Source organism: Accipiter gentilis, chromosome 33 (genome assembly GCF_929443795.1).
Source record: "Accipiter gentilis chromosome 33, bAccGen1.1, whole genome shotgun sequence".
Lineage (NCBI taxonomy): Eukaryota > Metazoa > Chordata > Aves > Accipitriformes > Accipitridae > Astur > Astur gentilis.
Window position 1 is genome coordinate 1,261,166 of NC_064912.1, and position 6,861 is coordinate 1,268,026.

At 47.4% G+C, this 6,861-nt stretch overlaps 1 protein-coding gene across 4 annotated transcripts in view; it reads right to left on the reverse strand.

The window, feature by feature from the left end:
- TBC1D24 (TBC1 domain family member 24) overlaps window positions 1–5,289 on the reverse strand; it is a 30,702-nt gene extending 25,413 nt beyond the window's left edge. For 2 of the 4 annotated variants that reach the window (XM_049791275.1, XM_049791272.1), the window contains exons 1-2: window positions 5,232–5,289; window positions 1,547–1,600 (exon numbers count right to left, since the gene is read on the reverse strand). The gene's annotated coding sequence lies outside the window, so the exon portion shown is untranslated. Of the gene's footprint in view, window positions 1–1,546; window positions 1,601–1,700; window positions 1,721–5,196 lie in introns of those variants that run through there. The other 2 variants (XM_049791273.1, XM_049791274.1) reach the window with 2 other exon arrangements.
- Between the last annotated feature and the right edge of the window lie 1,572 nt (window positions 5,290–6,861).

Here is a 6,861-nt window from a genome sequence, read left to right on the forward strand (position 1 = left end):
CAAAAGGTTCAAAATATGAACGATGCCATTTAAAGTCTGTTAAGGAGACAGGCCAATACCCCAATTCCCCACATAATCTTTAAAACAAAACAAAAAGACAACTTAATCAAAACAGTATAAGTATCAGTGGATACTTATGCCAATTTGATTCTTCTGTTAAATTAAATGATAGGATATGTTTATATTGATTTAAGACCTCCCAGTGCAATATATGAATATACAAAACCTTAATCTGGCAGTGCTGGAGAGCTGAAGGGATACCTAAATTAGAAAATGGGCAGATGAACCAGTAACCCTGGTCTAGTTGAGCACACGAGTCCTTATTCTCTTAGTAAGCCTATGGAAATTACTGCATGTGCTCCTTGCCTCTGTAGTAAGCAAATGGGGAGGTACACTTTATTCACACCAGCAATTATCACTAGATCTTGTTTTTTCTAGGCTAAGTTTTGTGATTCCATAATTTTAGCCGGCAGCTAAAAACAGGGTAGGAAAATCTTATCATCTCAGACTATTTCATCATTCTCTTCATTAAGTGCTAAGGCTGTAGAAGTTTTCTCTCAGAAAACAAAAGCCAATTTACAGTAGGAAGAGCATATAAAAATAACAAAGTTAACTGTCATTTTATACAGAATATTATTTTCTTCCAGCTCTGCAAAACCCTGCAGGTGTTCTCCCTTTCCCCCAAGATTGCTCAGAAGAAAAACTTCAATAATCTGGAATCCCTGATAATGCATTACCCCTTTCCTGAAGCGAAGGGTAGATTATCCTACATAAGAGAGAGAGTTTAGACACCAACATCAAGCCAGTTTCAAACACAGTTTACAATTAAAGAAGGACTTAATCTCAGGCAGAATGCCAACAGCTGCATTTCAGGGAACTTGAAAAATACCTTGCTTCATTTTGATATGTATTTCTGTAGTGTTTCCAAAGTTATGCCCTATTAAAAGTCAAAGAGTAGCAACAAACACCTCCTCTGCAGCAGCAAAGGTACAGAAAGAGGATTTCATAATGAAAAACTAATCAACGTAGAATCCCAAGCTAGTCCTGCATTGATTATGATTTTAAAAATCAAAGGGCATTTATAACAACAGACTGGCTGCTGAGTTTATAATCTTACTATTAGTATATATTGCTAATCTCTCGTCTTACTAGAGGGGAAGAACTTTGGCAAGACTAGCCCTGTTAGAAGGCCGTTAAGATAGTCAAGGGGCCAGAGTACAGGATATATAAGAGGCCTTGGTGTTGATGGTATTCTTTACCTATGTGCTTGTTCTGAGTAAACCTAAAGGGCCTCAGCATACCTGACATGCCTACTCCTCTGTCAAGCGTCACTGCACTGGCCAATGGATTCCAAGTCTCTCAGCTTGGAGGAGAGGGCTTACAGGTATATTGAAATGTAAAGCAGGAGCAGGAATCTTGTCTCCACATGGAACCAGATTATAAAGCAAATATTTTCTGTATATCGTGAAGATATTGAGAAAAAACCCCCAAGCAAAGAACCCCAACACTCCACCCTCCAGACTGAAGTGCTTGTATTAATCCTTACCTTAGAACTCATCCTTGTATAGATGATCTTATAATTTACTCCCTTCTGCTGGGCCTGTTCGTGGGGGAAAAAAAATTTAAAATTAGACTGTTTTTTAAGCAATGCATTGGGCACCATCCACATGCATCAGGTGTACCACTGATCTCCACGATACCTTTTTAAAGAAGAAAAAAAAAAAAGATATCTGCCTGCACTTCTGCATGGCTTCCAACCTTCATACCTGCAACTGCTGCACAGAGAACAAGGTGACAAATATCCTCACAACAGAGAAGAACAGCTAATTCACCACATTAAAGTGCTTACAGCATAAACAACTCATTTCAGTCTCTAAAACCACAAGCAGGATTACTACTTGTTGCACCATTGTCATAAATACTTTTAGCTAATATTCTTATTGTAGCTGAGTGCTGTGTGCCCCCCACCCTCACTTCCTCTACAGGAAATACAAAATTCTGCATCAAACAGGCAATCTCTGGAGAGCATCTCTCTTCCTAGGACTAATAGAGGTATTTGCTGCACAGGTAGGGGATTTTAGAATACCAGCTCTGCAGCTTACAGTATTTAGATCCCCAGTTCTGAAACAAAAATAACAATATTCTAAAGATATACAATGGAGTATGGGTTTAGATCAACTGACTTGCTGAGGGTTGATATACCAGGTCCTTGTCCTATTAGGCAGAAAAGTTTGAACTGATCTGATGAACATTATTTTTCTTTTCAAATGAATGATAGTCAGCCTAGCAGATTTTGAAATAACCCAGTTCTAGTCTCCTGCAACAGTCATTACAACAACTTTGTGTACAAGTTATTTCTCCCTTAAGTTGTTTTCCCCTGAAAAATGTTAACAAAATAATCCAGCGTTGGTGTAGCTACACCAAAGTTACACCTGTTTGCTACCATAATGTAGCTGCGTACACCCCAAGCACAATTAAGCATGCTCATTAATACAGACATTGGCAGTCTATGAGATTTCTTCTGAGTCTCTTTCCTGAGACAGCAACACATGCTCTTTTGCAACATGTCTGAAAGCTCAGGTAAGTGGCCTCTAACTTTAGAAGTTTAAGCAAGAGGAGAACAATTGAGATATGGTAAAGCCTAAGAGTGTGAACACCACAGATACAAGCACTTTCATATATTAATCTTAGAGAATTTAAAACAGTTGATTCTACAGCTGGACATCTCCAGCACATACTCCCACCAATACACATGGACTCCAAGCAAGTCAATCATTAATAGAGTGCAATTAGGTCTGTCTATTTTTATATCAGAAAGGTCGCGTGACTGTCTGGTCAAGTACAAAAGGAGTAAATGGCTAAAGACTAGCATTACTTAGCCAAACTCCACTGCACTCCCTCAACACACCCCATGCAAACGTGTCAAAATATTGCAATTAAACCTGACAGTAAAGGCATTCCCCAAATGAGTAGACATTTGAAAGAAATTTTATTTCTTTAGTTCTCAGTCACAATTCAAGGCTATGTATAGATGGAATATAAATAGCAATTTTTCTTTCAGACCATTAACACAGTTGATCTATTTTGAGTGTTAACAAATATCTATCTGCTTCTAAACATGCATCCATACTGCCTAACACAGGCAGTTTTAATGACCTCTCCAACCTAGCAGGCAGGGCAGGGTGTATTCTAAAGAGCTAGAAGAATAGCAAGGACTGAATTCATGGTCTGTTGCCAATAATTTGCTTGTCACTAACTCTGCCTGGCTTCGGCACTGAAGCAAAGGCACTTAGGATCTAAACAAATGCCAGGGTACTATTACCAGATTGCAATAACCTTGGTGTTGGAGATGGTGAGAGACACGTGCAGTGTGGACTGGTTTGCTTTGCTTGCTTGCCTTAAATTTATGGACAAGGTAATTTTAGCTCAGGAATAGCTTTTTTTCAGTTTTCTTTACAGTCAAAATGACTGGGCTGTTCAGGGGAAGGAGGGCCTTTCAAGGTTTCAAATTAACAGAATGAAGCAGCAAAGACAACCAAGGGGAGAAAACAAAGGTCACAATAAAAGGAGAGAGCTGGGAAGAGCAGAGGTGCTTAAATACATGACAGGTCCACAGATAACCTGTTAGAAACATTTACTTGGCAGCATTTAATTATTAACAGCAAAAAAGAGGCAGAAAGCTGCTTTCCCTTGCGTTCAAACTCTAGCTGCAGGAACACCTGCAAACTGTCAAATATTAATGACAGAAAAGACATTCAGTACAAAGATTCCCAATAGCTAATTACTGTGCAATACTATCCACAGCGATTTTGCAAATTACAAAGGACATACGTATCATATATTGCTTGGAAGCAACAAAGAACTAACATAAAACGTTGCTGGAGTCCTTGAATTCCAATTATTAGTGCTGTTCTTGCAAAGTATCTATCTTAGAAGTCTTTTGCAACATTGTCTAACTGCTAGCAATTGCACAAAGAAGGAAATTCTAACAACAGTGAATTCCCTTTTCTGGTAATACAGAGCCCTAGATGCGATTCACGTAATTTCTGTGCTCTGGGTATTCCTGGATGCTCCGAGTATCCTACTGGGATTTCCTATAAGCCAGAAAAGCTTTCAGATGCTCCAGCTTCCTGTAGAAATTAGACATAAACCCACAAGGTTTCAAGATAATACAGTTCAATACAGAACCACCCACTTCCCTCTCATCACAGCTACACAGCACCTGCAAGATATCATCCCTCCTGCTGCCCTTGGACACTACCTGGGGCTGGAGTCCACTAAGCATACTGCATCCACTTGGTTATTTGCTCTCCTGTTTATAGGCCCAGAAAGGCTATGGAACATTTTGGCAAGTCCTAGTGCGCACCCCAAATCCTGTGTCCAGTTGGGTAACATTCTGGCAGCCCCAATATCCCAACAGCAACTGTCCACTTAAGGACGTGCTGTATAAACATAGATATGCTTCAGAGAGCAGTTCCTAGATAAAGGCCAACATGAAAATAAACTCATAACAAAATACTACTTTCGTGATAGAAATTTTTAAATATGCAAGGAAAAAGCTGCAGAACGCAAGCTTTGGGTTTAGAGTGCTTTTCATGTGAATATAAACTGCCCCTTTAATTGGGACCAGCCAGCAGAATAAGCATAAACTGTGAGTATCTGGGTGAGCGTTATGAGTAGTCAGAGGATCTGCCTGTGCCTCATCCCCAGCTCTTGACACATTTTGCAGAAAAAGCAAGCGCAACAGCAGAGAGCATTAACCTCCCCATTCATGCCCACAAACCATTTAAACGCCTTCGACAGCCTCCGCGCACTGGAACAAACTACAAAGCTAAACCCAAGGCCGGCTCAGCAGCAGAGAGGAGGGGAGAGCGCCAGCTCCTTCGGACACCGATAGCTCCCGCAGGTGCCACCGCGGGCACCGGAGCCCACGGAAACAGCGGCTCGGGGCCGCGTCCCGACCCTCCACCGGCAGCTCCGCCCCAGCCACGCCGGCCCCGCACGGCCACGGCCCGGCGACCCACGGCCCGGCACCAGGAGCGAGTCCCGGCGCGGTGCCCGCGAAGGGGGCCCGACGAAGGCCGGACTCGGGGCAGGCCCCCTCCCGGTCCCGCCCGGCCGCTCGCCGGGAAGGCGCCGCCGAATTCCAGCCCCCCCCCCCGCCCCGGCCGGCTCCCGGTGCCGGTAGAGGCGCACCCGCCGCATTCCAGCCGCGCAGAGGCCGCCCTTACCGGGGCCGCCCTATAACCGCCGACCTCCGCGCCTGTCAGGCCGCCTCCGGCGGGACCGGGGGAGCGAGCGCCCGCACCGCGCATGCGCCAAGGGCGCGGCGGGGAGACGGGCGCATGCGCTCCCTTCCCCCGGGCGGTGCGGGCACGTGCGCGGCGTTGAGGCCGAGTGGGCAGCGCCGCGGCGGGCGGGGGGGGGGTGTGAGGGGCCATGGGGGGGCTTTGAAGAGTCGGGGACGGTGAGGGGTGACAGTGAGGGGCTGCGAGGGGTGATGGGGGCTTTGAAGGGTCGGGGGGCGGTGAGGGGTGATAGTGAGGGGCTGCGAGGGGTGATGGGGGCTTTGAAGGGTGGGGGGCGTGAGGCATTGGGGGGCTTTGAAGGGTCAGGGGTGGTGAGGGATGACAGTGAGGGGTGATGGGGGGCTTTGAAGAGTCGGGGGCGGTGAGGGGTGACAGGGGCTGCAAGGGGTGATGGGGGCTTTGAAGGGTCGGGGGACGGTGAGGGGTGACGGTGAGGGGTGATGGGCAGCTTTGAAGAGTCGGGGGCGGTGAGGGGTGACAGTGAGGGGCTGCGAGGGGTGATGGGGGCTTTGAACGGTCGGGGGTGTGAGGCAATGGGGGGCTTTGAAGGGTCAGGAGCGGTGAGGGGTGACAGTGAGGGGCTGCAAGGGGTGATGAGGGGTGACAGTGAGGGGCTGTGAGGGGTGATGGGGGGCTTTGAAGGGTCGGGGGGCGTGAGGGGCAATGGGGGGCTTTGAAGGGTCGGGGGCATGAGGCAATGGGGGGCTTTGAAGGGTCAGGGGTGGTGAGGGGTGACAGGGGTGATGGGGGGCTTTGAAGGGTCGGGGGGCGGTGAGGGGTGACAGGGGCAATGGGGGGCTTTGAAGGGTCAGGGGGCGGTGAGGGGTGATAGGGGCTGCGAGGGGTGATGGGCTTTGAAGGGTCGGGGGAACGAGGGGTGACAGGGGTGATGGGGGGCTTTGAAGGGTTGGGGGGGTGAGGGGTGATGGGGCTTTGAACGGTCGGGGGCGTGAGGCAATGGGGGGCTTTGAAGGGTTGGGAGCAGTAAGGGGTGACAGTGAGGGGTGATGGTGGGCTTTGAAGGGTTGGGGGAATGAGGGGTGATAGGGGTGATGGGGGCTTTGAAGGGTCGGGGGGCGGTGAGGGGTCATGGGGGGCTGTGATGCCTCAGGGGCAATGATGAGGGGCTGTGATGGAGGGTGACGGGTGGCAGTGATGGACGGTGCTGCCGCTGCAGGCAGGCAGGGCTGCTGGGCATGGCAGCGTTGGGTAAGGAGGCCTCGGGCTTGTGGTTCTGCACTGGAGGCTGCACTGTTTACCAACATTGTAGAGGCTTCAGGTGAAAAGCTCGGTGTAAATACTAGATACAATTGGTGCTTTAATAAGATCTGAATAGTTTTGTGCTTAGTAACAGTGTGACTGTTTTGTTGCAAAGCCTGAAATGGCTGGGACAGAAATGGGTTCATTTTAAAGATGAAGGGCTTCCATAGTGTTTATTTGACTTGACTTGGCAGCAGTGTTCTGTTTATGACTGGATAAATAACTGCCACATTAAAGATTATTAACTAGGAATGCTTAAGTGACCAATAAAGTACTAATCTTTTATATGGCG